Source organism: Dendrobates tinctorius, unplaced genomic scaffold, assembly GCF_039654945.1.
Source record: "Dendrobates tinctorius isolate UK_male_01 unplaced genomic scaffold, ASM3965494v1 ptg000144l, whole genome shotgun sequence".
In the NCBI taxonomy this organism is placed as follows: domain Eukaryota; kingdom Metazoa; phylum Chordata; class Amphibia; order Anura; family Dendrobatidae; genus Dendrobates; species Dendrobates tinctorius.
In genome coordinates this window covers 1,171,838-1,187,040 of record NW_027361811.1, presented here as the reverse complement: position 1 = coordinate 1,187,040, position 15,203 = coordinate 1,171,838, and the positions used below count along the sequence as shown (strand labels likewise).

General features: G+C 43.0%; 1 long non-coding RNA gene across 1 annotated transcript; it reads left to right on the top strand.

Moving 5' to 3' along the window:
- The first annotated feature begins 1,489 nt into the window (after positions 1 to 1,489).
- Positions 1,490 to 11,546, top strand: LOC141049457 (uncharacterized). Its single transcript, XR_012220356.1, has 2 exons — positions 1,490 to 1,763; positions 10,911 to 11,546. It is a non-coding gene; the product is annotated as an uncharacterized lncRNA (long non-coding RNA).
- The last annotated feature ends 3,657 nt before the right edge of the window (positions 11,547 to 15,203 follow it).

Genomic DNA, 15,203 nt, shown 5'->3' with positions numbered 1-15,203 from the left:
CTCAGTGTCCGGGCGAGAGAATCTCTCTCTCTTGCCGGGCACTTGTGGGGTTAACCCCACAGAGAGATCTCTCTCTCTCACCCAGACACTGTGAGTGTTAACCCCACAAGTGCCCGGCGAGAGAGATCTCTCACAAGTGTCTGGGTGACAGAGAGAGATCTCTCTCTCTCTCACCGGGCACTTGTGGGGTTAACATTCACAGAGTCCGGGCATGCGCTGTGGAAAAAGCCGGTCCGGCGCTGAGAAAAAACGTTGCAGAGAACGTTTTTTCCAGACGCCGGACCGGCTGTTTTTGCCTGATCTGGCAAAAAAAGGATACGCCGCATAGGCATCAGGCGCGATGCGGCGATAATGAAACTCTATGGGGAAAAAACCGGATCCGGTGGCAACAGGCGCCGGATCCGGTTTTTACACTTTTCGCCGCATCGCGCCTGATGCACAAAAACTGATGTGTGAAAGTAGCCTAAGACAGCAGGTTACAATAAATGTTGGGCTCAGATAAACCAATGTCCAGGCCTACATGCATCATAAACCACTTTGAAAGTTTCTTGACCTCACAGCATAAGGGGACAAGCAGAGTAAGTTGAATTAACTATATACCAGATATAAGCTTGCATAGTTGAAAACACATATGTAGCATTCAGGATTAACTGCTTGCTGACATTGACTGGAGTGGAGACACACTGGAGTTGATTCAGAGCAGAGATTGAAAAAGCTGGTTACCTGATATAAGCTTGCATAGTTGAAAACACATATATAGCATTCAGGATTAACTGCTTGCTGACATTGAATTGAGTGGAGATACACAGGAGTTGATTCAGAGCAGAGATATGATGTATCCATTGGTCAATGGTACTGACATGGGCTTATCTCCTTTTTCATGATTTCTTATCTGTAGCTGGCAGATTTTTTCCAATCCATCAGGAAATCCCTATTAAATAAAACTAATTAATCTATACTGTTGCACTTCATGTAAAAAAAAAAAACATGAACATCAAGATGAGAAAAATCCTTAATTGATGAGATTCTAGCATATGTTCGACATTTGATGTGATGAAACGAATTAATGAAGTAGTAGATTTATGTCTGCATAATAATATTACTATAAAACTGTAACTAAAAGGAGGGAGTTTGTATATTCTTCCCATCTTTGGGTTTCCTCCGGGTTCTCCGGTTTCTTCCCACACTCCAAAGACATTCTGATAGAGAAACTAGATTGTGAGCCCCATTGGGGACAGCGATGATAATGTCTGTAAAGCGCTGTGGAAATAATGACGCTACATAAGCGAGTAAATATATAAATGGATATGCTATACATATGCAGACAAACGGTGTTGAAGTAGTATGCTCACCTATGACATGGGCTACTACCAGGCACAATTGTGCTTCCAAACCTTGAGGTATGTAAGAATCAGCTGCAGCTCTTCTCATCTAAACCAGTCAGCTGGAGGATGTTATGGTTGGATCCAAAGATAGTTACATGTTAAAGAAGAGAAGGAATAACACAGGACTGCTGAAGATTAGGAAGAATCCCAGGTGTCCATACAAAGCATTTTTTCAAGATTCATAAAAACAAGGCTACGCATTTCGGCAGTGAACAGTGCCTTCTTCAGGTCAAGGCTACAAAATCTAAGGATACCCCAAGTTCTTCCTAATCTATAGCAGCACTGTGTTACTCCAAATCTTTTATTTTTTTTAATATGATTTTTATGACTGTCTTGCTTTGTATGCGGATGTAGTAACGCACCTTTCACATTCTTGTGGTAAGTTGCAATATTATTGTTCATGACTTCTTGCTGTATTTTGAGAGTTTAACAATGTCTGTCAGCACGTACGTTTTTGAGGAGGTAACCATGCTATTATATATGTGAGAAAAGGGGAAGCTGCAATCATGATGTAGCGTTGTGTGTGGTCTGAGGTTCCAGCCCCGAGGAGAGAATGCCTGTTCCTGGCTACAACATCACTTTTCATCATTGAAAGAGCTCCTTCTCCACTGTCTATAGCGCTGCAGGAAAGGATCCAGTTTTCTGTGGGCAGACTGCTACTATCAGCAGAAAACAGCTTATTTAGTTAGGCAGTATTAATAGTTAAAATAATCCCAGGAACATTTTTGTGCAGTTGTGGCCGGTAAGGAAAGCGAAATATGCAATATTAATATCCTGTGTCTAACCTCTGCATCTTCTAGAATACATAGAGATGCCAGTCAGTAATGTACTGAATACTGACTATCAATTTGTAAATGATGATAGCATAGAAAAGGGAATCGTGTCTGTATCCTAAATGGATAAGGTAATATCTTACCGCATAAAACCATAACTGTCTAGAAATTAGGGTAAAAAATACCATAATGTTATCTTTATCCTTTTTGAATTCACTTCTATACCTTTTCACCACTTTCCTAATGCTACAATTACTTTTTGTTTCTATTTTTGTAGTCTCACGATTAATTAAAAACCAAAAGTTAGAATAATAACGCCGGTACACTGTGATTTTGATGCAAAGTCTGAATGGTTTTATATTAAGTTTATGGCGCTGATTAAGAATTCGATTTTGCCAGATTTTCTTTAGTTTCTGATATATTTAATAATTACTTCCAGTAGAATTCAGGCTTCAAAAAATCACTTTTCTAGCATTGTAAGCCTACAAATTGAAATACAAAATAATCATATGGGATATTTCATTACCTAACATGCTATCAAAAGATCGACCAAAACACCAAAGCTGTTGGGGGAATGTATTTTTTTCCTGGATGAATTAAATCAAAACTGTAACTAATTCAGTAAAAGTAATGGAATTTTTTAATTCAGCACCCTCAAAATCCCCTAAATCCATTCAGTAAAATCCATTCAGAATACCTTAGCACCTCAAAAACTAAAATTTTGTAGACCTGTGTAATGTAGAACAATTTTTCAGATGTGCAGTAACTGTCAGGACTGACTAACTATATTTTTGTACTATTCTTTGCACTGTTCAGCTTCTCAGTGGCAATATTGGTTAAATCTGAATAGATGAAGGCAGTTGGTTATGTAACCCATCAACGTCTAACTGCCCACACTGTTCTGACGTGGCAGACGCTATGTGGAAGGCTAAGTGACCACGTAAAATTACTGTCTAGTCAGGAGGATACTGGTCAGTATTTTAAAATAACATTGATTATTTATTAAACTTGTTAACCTGGTCTGCCTTGCCAATAATTGTGGAATGCTCCGCTTTTAGCAGATCTCATACAAGGTATAAGCTATAAAATAGATAGAGCTATGTCTGAAGTGTTAATCCGCCAGGGTCCAGGAGCTGAGGTGTTCCCCCTCCCTTCTCTAGTCATTAAAGAGCACTTTGCCAAGTCCTGCTTTCCTTAGAAACTGAAGCTCAGGGTTGTCGAATTTCTATACAGTGGCATGTAAAAGTTTGGGCAGCCCTGGTCAAAATTCTTGTTATTGTGAACAGTTAAGCAAGTTGAAAATGAAACGATCTCTAAAAGGCCTAAAGTTGAAGATGACACATTTCCTTTGTATTTTAAGCAATATATATATATATATATATATATATATATATATATATATACTGCTCAAAAAAATAAAGGGAACCCTTAAACAACAGAATATAACTCCAAGTGGATCAAACTTCTGTAAAGCAACACTTATTGACATTCAATTTCACATGCTGTTGTGCAAACGGAATAGACAACAGATGGAAATTATTGGCAATTATCAAGACACCATCAATAAAGGAGTGGTTCTGCAGGTGGGGACCACAGACCACATCTCAGTACCAATGCTCTCTGGCTGATGATTTGGTCACTTTTGAATGTTGCTTGTGCTTTCACACTCTTGGTAGCATGAGACGGACTCTACAACCCACACAAGTGGTTCAGGTAGTGCAGCTCATCCAGGATGGCACATCAATGCGAGCTGTGGCAAGAAGATTAGCTGTGTCTGTCAGCGTAGTGTCCAGAGGCTGGAGGCGCTACCAGGAGATGTGGAGGGGGCCATTGGAGGGCAACAACCCAGCAGCAGGACCGCTACCTCTGCCTTTGTGCAAGGAGGAACAGGAGGAGCACTGCTAGAGCCCTGCAAAATGACCTCCAGCAGGCCACAAATGTGCATGTGTCTGCACAAACGGTTAGAAACCAACTCCATGAGGATGGTCTGAGTGCCTGATGTCCACAGATGGGGGTTGTGCTCACAGTCCAACACCGTGCAGGCTTAACGGAGGAAGAAAGAAGGACGTTCCGCAGCACTACAAAACGCTAGTGTGAAGCCAGCCTAAGCGTTCATAGGTGTAAACTAGTGATGGGTGAGCATGCTACAGACTTTGTTGCTGCCGCGTATAAGAAATAATACTTTCAGTTATAATTGAAATAGATTCTGTTCACGAATACTATCGCTGATATCTGAAAATAATTTAGGGTTCGGTGGCGGAGTACAGATTAGCGTATTAGAGACATTTCTGCAGGTTTGATTGCGTTCCTAAAGTTTGTTGCCAACACATATTAGAATCCTTTCAGTGACATTTCAAATAGATTCTATTCTCTATTACTACCACTGATATCTGAAAAACAATTAGGATTCAGTGGCGTAGTAATCATATTACAGACATTTTTGCACGTTTGATTGCATTACAAACAGTGTTGCTGCCGCACATAAGAAATAATCCTTTTACTGACAATTCAAATATGTTCTATTCTCTCCTAATACTTCTCATATCTGAAAATGATTTAGGGATCAGTGAAGGAGTAGGGATTAACATATTAAAGACATTTCGGCAGGTTTGATTGCGTTTCAGAGTTTTTTGGTGCTATGTAAAAGAAATAATAATAATTCAAATAGATTCTATACTCTAATACTACCACTGATATCTAAAAATAATTTAAGGTTCGGTAGCGGAGTAGGGATTAGCATATTACAGACATTTTTGCACGTTTGATTGTGTTACAGATTTTGTTGCTGCTTGTACAAGAAAAAATCTTTTCAGGGACAAAGCAAATTCTATTCTGTAATAATACTGCTCTTAGCTGCATCGATAATTTAAGATGTGCAATGTGTGTTATAAGGGATGAGGAAGTGGACATGCTGATGATGGTGTACATAGAGGCTGTGGTCCAAGGGAAACTGGGTCTGCTGCTGGAGCACAACAAACACACTCATCCACGAGACATAGCTTCCTGTCCTAGTTTTCAGGGGGCGAGGGTCACTACTCTTGAAGCCAGAACAGTGCAATCATGTTGTGGGTTGGATTGGAGATAATGCTTCCAGTCTGTTTTACAGCACCACCCTGTCTTCCACACAGTCCAGTCTCGCTAGCCAAGAGTCTTGACCACATAATCCTCACAGTGATCTTCTTTCCTCCCCAAGCCGAGTCCCAGAAGACAAGTAACAAGATTCTTGAACACTCCGAGAAGCTTTTTACCTTTCCATTTATTGCTTCTCCTGGCCTGTCACCATGCAAATGTCAAGAGGGACATGAGGAGATTGTGTGTACTGATGCCCAAATACTTGAGCAGCCACAGTCAGAAGAAGCCGACGGTGTTGAATGACAATTACTGTCTCAAGAGGAATATGATGATGAGACACATTCGCCAACAAGTCATGCTAAGAGAACAATTCAGGATGAGGACCAGAGTGAGGCTTTGAAGACGAGGTGGTGGATGATGAAGTCACTGACCCAACCTGGCAAGGTGGCATGCAGAGCGAGAACAGCAGGGCAAAGGGAGAGGAATCCGCAGCACTACAACAGGAAGGAAGAGGCAATGGAGCTGACAGAGAGAGAAGGCGGTCAACTGTTCCCAATGGCACCGTGACGTGGCCAGATCCCAGGCCAACGGTTAGGTGTTCCTCAGTCTGGTGCTTTTTTTGCAGAAAGTGCGGAAAATAAAAATGTCATTTGCAACCTGCAACAAAGATCAGCATGGGCCTGACCACTACCAATCGGACCACCACAAGCATGCTCAGGCACATGTCAACCTGACTAAGTGGGCCAAACGCCTGGGTCCCCAATTAGTGTCTGTGGCTGACATCATTACCCTGTTCTATGTGCTTGTCAATCCCCTGTCCAGGACACAGGCATGGATGCCTCTCGCCATGCACCTGTCCTTGAACATATGCAACTACCATCAGCAACCACGTCCACTTCATCCGAGCGCAGCCTTTCAGCTGTCCCTACCACAGACCTTGAAATGAAAGCCACCCACCCATAGGCCCAATTATTAAATGGCCACATTTCCAGACTGATTGCCCTGGAAATGTTGCCATTTAGGCTTTTGGACACTGAGGCCTTCCACCAACCTCATGGCTATGGCTGTCCCTTGGTACTTGCTCCCCAGCCGACACTATTTTCCTGGAAAGCCTTCCCCACCTTACACCAGTGCATGTCCCATAACATCATCTGTGCCCTGACCAACGCAGTTACATGGAAGCTCCACTTAGCAACTGACACATGGACAAGTACTTGTGGGCAGGGATGCTACATTTCCCTGACGGCACACTTTGAGAACCTGCTTGAGGTCGAGATCGAGTTGGAGCATGAGACCGCACATGTACTACCAACGCTTAGAATTGAGGACCGAAGTTCCATCAGGGTTTCCGCCCTTCTCCTACACCAGTTCCTGCACCCCGTCCTCATTCTCCATCTCAGAATTTTCATCCATGTCAGTCGCAAGTTGGAAGTACTGCCTTGGTAAAGCCGCAACAGGCTCTGCTTAAACTCATATGTTTAGGTGACAAACAGCACACCCTGACAGAGTTGTTGAAAGGTGTTGTTAGAGTTGCAGATCGCACTAAATATAAAATATGAGAAAGTGCGATCGCAACCAGGGGTCCACCGTGCAGAGGTGGTATACTGCTACTAGGTAATGGCAGACGCTATATGGCGGTATAAAGGAAGAAGACATGCGGGTTAACATCACCCGGTGTGTACAGGGCGAACTCTGTTAGCTCACAGAGCCGCACTACCGCAGAACATAAATGCCAGAGCCTGTTTAGCTCACAGAGCTCGGCAACGGAGCGCACAGAATGCAGTCACAGAACTCTGCCCCAAGGACACGGGGTCAGAGTCCCTCTAGACCTTCTGAGCGTGCGGCGTCGCACCTGCGGACGCCACTATAGACGCTGACTATGGTGGAGTGTTGATCACGTGCACCGTGGCGTGCAGAACCACCATTGGACACTGATGCCAGTCTCAGACTCTGCATCTACCTACACCTAAGCCTGGGCACTTAACAGGCTAGGCTGCACAACACATGCATACCAAGGGTAGATGGCCATGCGACCCTTTTATAGCAGCGTCCTTCCGGGACCTTCCTGATGGTCCAATCCAAGCTGGAGAAGGACCTGAGCACGTGACCTCCGATCTCCAATGATAGATCGTCCAATGGGCATGCTCAGTGGACCGAATGGAGGACTTAGTCCCTGGAGTAGCTCGCTGCTGACCAGCATGCGTTGCTATAGCTGGACCAGAGGTGACAGCAGCGACCAAATCCACAGAGCTAGTCTGGGCAGAGCGCCGGGACCGACGAGTCTGCTGAGCAGCCTCCTCTGCGGCTGAAGAGGAATGAGAGACCGCCGGAAGCAAGGCTCGGGATTTCCGTTGTGCAGCGACAGGAACCTGACGCCTAACAGGTCTGACAGACCAGACAGATCTGTAACTCTCGCCACTGAACCTACAATTAGTCATGGCTGTGTGTGATAATGGGCATAACCTGGTGGCAGCTCTGAAGCTTGGCAACCTCGCACACGTACCATGCCTGGTCCACTTGCTCAACTTAGTGGTTCTGCAGTTCCTAAAAACCTACCCTAATTTGCCTGAGCTTTTTGTCAAGTACGTTGCATGTGCGCCCATTTTCACAAGTCACCTACAGGTGCTGTTGATCTGGCAGTGCTGCAGCAGTGCTTGCAACTGCCACCTTACTGACTGGTTTGTAACCTGCCCACACACTGGAACTCAACAGTACGTATGTTGGCAAGGCTTTATGAGCAGCAAAGGGCAGTAGTTGAATACTAGCTCCAACATGCCCATCGGTATTACGCTCAGCCTCTGCATCAATTGAGCGGCCATGGATGTCTGACATCTATGTAGTACACCGAAACTTCGAGGAATCAGCCAATATGGCATGCGTCAATGACGACATAATTAGTGTGACCATCCCACTTCTGTGCCTACTTACAATGAAAGATGAAGCTTTGCATGCAAACTAGGTGGCGATGGAGGAAGAAAGTAGACAGGGTGATGCTGCCCAGCCTTGCCACATCTCATCTTCTCAGCGCGAATTTGGTGTTAATGAAGAGGAGGAACAGGAGATGGTTAGCTGTGCAACAGGTGGTACTACCAACACCAGCTTCTTGACTGTTTAGAGTGGATGGCCTGAAAAGGAAGAGAGGGTGGAGGAGCAGATGGAGAATAGTCCTCCTGGTGGGGACAGTGAACTCTTAACTGTTGGCAGTCTTGCACACATGGCAGACTTTATGTACCTTTGCCTTTCACGTGACCCTTGCATTATACACAGTATATGAGTAGAAAGGAGGGAGACACACAACAGGTCCAACAGAGGCAGGGGAATACTATCAAAGGTCTGGGACAGTTTTATTAGACGTTTCCAGCACTCAGGTTATGATTTGCGGAGTACTATGGCAAGAAGAAAAAAGTTAATGAAGATGGTGAAAGAGTACCAAGCCGACTGTACCAGCTTCCTCCGTGATTCCTCTGTGCTGTTCAACTATTTGGTGTCCAAGCTGGACATAGGGCATTAACTGTCCCTCTATGTCTTGGATGTGCTGGCCTTGCCTGCTGCTAGCGTTTTGTCAAAGTGGATTTTTGGTGCTGCTGGGGCATAATAACTGATGGGTGCATCCACCTGTCAGCTCAAAATGCTAACAGGCCAAGACTTGGCAACCCCACCTGATGACAGCAGCAGAGCATAAAGTCAAGTAATATGTTCCTTTTTTAATGATGTATTCTCATGCACTCTTCCCACCCAAACAAGGATATACAGTACATGTTTTATAATTTTTAGTGTCCTCCTCCACCATATCTACAGGGACATGATCTGACTCTTGTTCCTAAATTTTCGAGGGTGTGTATGATGCCCAACTATATCATTTTTAAAGGCATACCTGTAAAATCATCCTACATATATATGTAAATTCACCAGGGGTATATGTTTTTCAGCCCTTGTACATTGGATTTACCAATGTAGGAGTCCCACTTCTTCCAAAATGGTAAAAATAATTATTCAGAAATACTCCTGTACGTCTCTTCCAGATTGTATCGCAGTGCTTCCTTCTAATTTTTGGCATCTCTTGTACTTAGTACATTGGCTTTACAAGTCTACAAGTCTCCCTCCTTCCAAATACTAAAAAAGGTTTTCTGAGGCCCTCCTCCACATCTATTCCAATGTGTATTGCAGTGCCTCCTTATAATTTTTGGCATCCCTTGCACATACTGCATCGGCTTTACCACCCTAGGAGTCCCACTCCTTACCAATGTTAAAACAATATTTTCTGAGGCCCTTCTCTACGTCTCTTCCAGGGTGTACTAAAATCTCTCATTTAAATATGTCACTACTTCCCTTCCGAGCCCCGACAAGTGCCCAAACAGTAGTCCCCCCCCACATATGGGGTAACAGCGTACTCAGGACAAACTGGACAACAACTCTTGGGGTCCAATTATCCTGTTACCCTTGTGAAAATAAAAAATTGCAGGCTAAAAACCATTTTTTGGAGGAAAAAAAATTATTTTTTATTTTCACGATACTGCGCTATAAACTTCTGTGAAGCACTTAAAGGTTCAAAGTGCTCACCACACATCTAGATAAGTTTCTTGGGGGGTCTAGTTTCCAAAATGGGGCCACTTGTGGGGAGCTTCTACTGTTTAGGCGCATCAGGGGCTCTGCAAACGTAACATGACTCCTGCAGACCATTCCATCAAGTCGGCATTTCAAAACGTCACTACTTCCCTTCCAAGCCCCGACAAGTGTCCAAACAGTAGTCCCCCCCCCCCCACATATGGGGTAACAGCGTACTCAGGACAAACTGGACAACAACTCTTGGGGTCCAATTTATCCTGTTACTCTTGTGAAAATAAAAAATTGCAGGCTAAAAATCATTTTTTTGAGGAAAAAACATGATTTTTTTATTTTCACGATACTGCGTTATAAACTTCTGTGAAGCACTTGAAGGTTCAAAGTGCTCACCACACATCTAGATAAGTTCCTTGGGGGGTATAGTTTCCAAAATGGGGTCACTTGTGGGGGATTTCCACAGTTTAGGAACATCAGGGGCTCTGCAAACGTAACATGACACCCTGTTCTGCCCATTCTGTGCAGCTAGATATTTATAAGTGCTGTTACAGCTATGGCCATTAGGTGTGATAAGTTGCCCTTTTCCTTTATTCATGTGTTTGGAATTTTCTGTTCCCCAAATGGTTAATTGTTCAGACCTGCCCCTTCTTTCTTCCCTGGTCAACAACATGTAACCATTCTCCAGCCGTCTCCTGAGTAGCTCACACCTGCTCAGCTCAGCTCTTTGCAAAACCATTGCTATAACAAGCGGATTCCGGTAAGCATAATGCAAATATTAGTTATGCATCTGTGTTAGCAGCCATAATGCAGCCCCCCATGATGTTTGCAATGCATGCTCAGCTCCTGTGATGTTATTTCACTACATGTTTGTTATAAGCATCCTCTAGTTAAGCATCCTCTGTTCAGTCAGTGCAAGCTTGCAACCATTAGGTGTTTTAAACATCTTTCTCCTTTGCAGTTGTGTATGTTATATTGCCCAGCTCTTATATAATGCATGATAACAGCATCCTGCATCATTGCTACTGTTGTGATAATACCTTGCATTGCTATTACCTGGCAGTGCTTGTGTATTGTATACTGTCTACCTGAACTGACATGCTGTATTATCCTTCTCTTGTAGTTTTTACCTGAATCGTCCACATTTTGAACAACAATCTGCTGAATTATCTATCTGTTATCTCCTATCGTTGTCCATATCATCCCAATAAATAATAGACTTAAGCACCCATACAATCTTGTTTCCGGGAGTGGATGAAAGGTTAAGCCGTATGCAGGAATCCACACAGCGTCATACGTGGAAGAAGGCAGAACAGTAAAAATGGAACTGCTGATCGCACGTGATGGTTACCCAGGCTATACGGGACCGCTATCATCCAAACTGCTCCGCATACGGGCACTACAGCAGCCGCCACACAGCCGCAGGGGACAAGAGTCCAAGGCCCAGTAAAAATAGACCGCTGGTCGCACACGGAGGTTACCTAGGCTATACGAGACCGCTATCACCCAAACTGCTCCGCATACGGGCACTACAGCAGCCGCCATACAGCTACTGTTATGATAATACCTTGCATTGCTATTACCTGCTAGTACTTGTGTATTGTATACTGTCTCCCTGTATTGACATGCTGCATTATCTGTCTCTTGTAGTTTTTACCTGAATCGTCCACATTTTGTACAACAATCTGCTGAATTACCCATCTGTTATCATCTCTCATCTTTGTCCATATCATCCCAATAAATAATAGACTTAAGCACCCATACAGTCTTATTTCTGGGAGTGGATGAAAGGTTAAGCTGTATGCTGGAATCCACACAGCGTCATACGTGGAAGAAGGCAGAACACGCCCGCAGACCATTCCATCAAAGTCGGCATTTCAAAACATCACTACTTCCCTTCCGAGCCCCAACGTGTGCCTGAACAGTGGCTCCCCCCCACATATGGGGTACCAGCATACTCAGGACAAACTGAACAACAACTTTTGGGGTCCAATTTCTCCTGATACCCTTGTGAAAATAAAAAATTGCGGGCTAAAATTCTTTTTTTTAGGGAAAAAACTTTTTTTATTTTCACGGCTCTGCGTTATAAACTTCTGTGAAGCACCTGGGGGTTCAAAGTGCTCACTATACATCTAGATAAGTTCCTTAGGGGGTCTAGTTTCCAAAATGTCATTTGTGGGGGAGCTCCACAGTTTAGGCACACAGGGGCTCTCCAAACACGACATGGTGTCCGCTAACGACTGGAGCTAATTTTCCATTCAAAAAGTCAAATGGCGCTCCTTCCCTTCTGAGCCCTGCCGTGCGCCCAAACAGTGGTTCCCCCCATATACGGGGTACCAGCGTACTCAGGACAAACTGGACAACAACTTTTGTGGTCCAATTTATCCTGTTACCTTTGGGAAAATAAAAATAGCGGCTAAAAAATCATTTTTTGAGGAAAAAAAAATATTTTTTATTTTCACGGATCTGCGTTTATAAATTTCTGTGAAGCACTTGGGTGTTCAAAGTGCTCACTACACATCTAGATAAGCTCCTTTGGGGGTCTAGTTTCCAAAATGGGGTCACTTGTGGGGGGTTTCTCCTGTTTAGGCACATCAGGGGCTCTGCAAACGCAATATGACGCCAGCAGAACATTCTATAAAAGTCTGCATTCCAAAATGGTGCTCCTTCCCTTCCGTGCTCTCCCACGCACCCAAACAGTGGTTAACCCTCACATATGGGGTATCGGTGTACTCAGAACAAATTGCACAACAACTTTTGTTGTCCAATTTCTCCTTTTAGCCTTGTGAAAATAAAAAATAGTGGGCTAAAAAATAATTTTTGAGGAAAAAAATGATTTTTTATTTTCACTGCTCTGGGTTATAAACTTCTGTGAAGCACTTGGGGGTTCAAAGTGCTCACTACACATCTAGATAAGTTCCTTAAGGGGTCTAATTTCCAAAATGGTGTCCTTTGTGGGGTTTTTTTCACTGTGTAGGTACACAGGAGCTCTCCAAATGCGACATGGTGTCCACTAACAATTGGAGCTAATTTTCCATTCAAAAAGTCAAATGGCGCTCCTTCCCTTCCCAACCCTGCCATGCGCCCAAACAGTGGTTTATGACCACATATGAGGTATCGGTGTACTCAGCAGAAATTGCGCAACAAATTTTAGGATCCATTTTATCCTGTTGCCCATGTGAAAATGAAAAAACTGAGGCTAAAAGAAAATTTTTGTGAATAAAAAGTACTTTTTTTATGGATCAATTTGTGAAGCACCTGGGGGTTCAAAGTGCTCAGTATGCATCTAGATAAGTTCCTTGGGGGGTCTAGTTTCCAAAATGGGGTCACTTGTGGGGTACCTCCAATGTTTAGGCACACAGGGGCTCTCCAAACATGGCAGCCGCTAAATATTCCAGCATATTTTCCATTCAAAAAGTCAAATGTCGCTCCTTCCCTTCTGAGCCCTGCCGTGCGCCCAAACAGTGGATTATGACCACATATGAGGTATCGGTGTACTCAGGAGAAATTGCCCAACAAATTTTAGGATCCATTTTATCCTGTTGCCCATGTGAAAATGAAAAAATTGATGTTAAAAGAAAATTTTTGTTGGAAAATTAAAATGTCGATTGTTTTCCTTCCATGTTGCTTTAGTTCCTGTGAAGCACCTGATGGGTTAATAATCTTCTTGAATGTAGTTTTGAGTAGCTTAAGGGGTGCAGTTTTTGGAATGGTGTCACCTTTGTGTATTTTCTGTCATATAGTCCCCTCAAAGTGACTTCAAATGTGAGGTGGTCCCTAAAAAAAATGGTTTTGTAAATTTTGCTGTAAAAATGAGAACTCGCTGGTCAACTTTTAACCCTTATAACTTCCTAACACAAAAAATTTTGTTTCCAAAATTGTGCTGATGTAAATTAGACATGTGGGAAATGTTATTTATTAACTATTTTGCGTCACATAACTCTCTGGTTTAACAGAATAAAAATTCAAAATTTGAAAATTGCAAAATTTTCATAATTTTCGCCAAATTTTCATTTTTCCCACAAATAAATGCAAATATTATCAACCTAAATTTACCACTAACATGAAGCCCAATATGTCACTAAAAAACAATCTCAGAATCGCTAGGATCTGTTGAAGGGTCCTGAGTTATTACCTCATAAAGGGATACTGGTGAGAATTGCAAAAAATTGCCAGGTCATTAAGGTCAAAATAGGCTTGGTCATGAAGGGGTTAAAATTGTCCAAAACTTTATTCATAGTATCACTTTTACGTGTCTTGTTGGCTGTATTGCAAGTTTAGATAGATCTCGCACTGATTGCAAAAGCTTTACTAATTTTGGATTCAGAATCTTTGTGAAATTGTACCAGAAGAGAATCAAAGTCCCTTCTCTACATGTCTTGCTGGCTGTATTACAATGACGTCTTGTAATTTTTGCTAGGCTTCCCAGTGACTGCATAGCTTTTGCCAGTTTCAGAGACAAAATCTTTTTAACATAGCACCAGAATTGAATCAGAGTCCCTCCTCTACGTGTCTTTGTGCCCTCACCTCTTCCATATTGTGTCAGAGAGCCTCTTTCTAAGTTTTGTTAGTCTTGCACATAGTGCAAGTGCTTTATGAGTGTAGCAGTCACAGTACCTAAGAATTTTTACAGAATATGTATGAGGCCCTCCTTTATGTCTAATACAAGGTGCATTGGATTTCTCCTAATTTTTACTAGTTCTTGCATTATCTGCATTGGCTTGGTGGTGTATCACAGTCCCTCCTTCATAAATTAGACACGATGTGTCTCCCCATGTAACTCACCACATGACCAGATAAAGTAATACAATTTTAAAATTCCATATATCGGTAAATGGGTTTTTCACCATTTAAAGCAATGAATAAGTGCTCCTAGAAGCGACCTGGGAGTCTGAGATGTGTCCAGGCATCTTCCCCATGCAGTTCACATTCCATTTGAGCACTTTTTCCATCCATTTAAGAAATTTTAATGCCTCCCAGACCTACTGGGAACTTCCCCATGAAAAATGCTCAAATATTTATACCCTATTTTTAATAACCAGCTAAAGAAAGCAGACAACTGTAAGCTGGACTTATTACGCCAGGTAGGGCCCAATAACCATGAAGCTTCCCAACCTATTAATATCAGCTCACAGGTGTCTGGGGGGACCCTTAAAAAAATGACCTGGGGTCCCCCCATTTTTAATAACCAATAAAGGCAAAGCAGACAGCTGGGGGCTGACATTAATAGGCTGGTGTTATGTACATGGATGTGTAACCCAGTCCCCCTGATGGTGTGGTAAGACTTGAACCCAGTGGATGCCAAGTGCCACTCCAGGACAGACCCCAGAGCTGCAGCAGCTGAACCCCAAAAGGGCAAGGAAACAGGACCAGTCAGAACAAGTTAAGGATAGGGCTGCATGGCTTGTAGACAGAG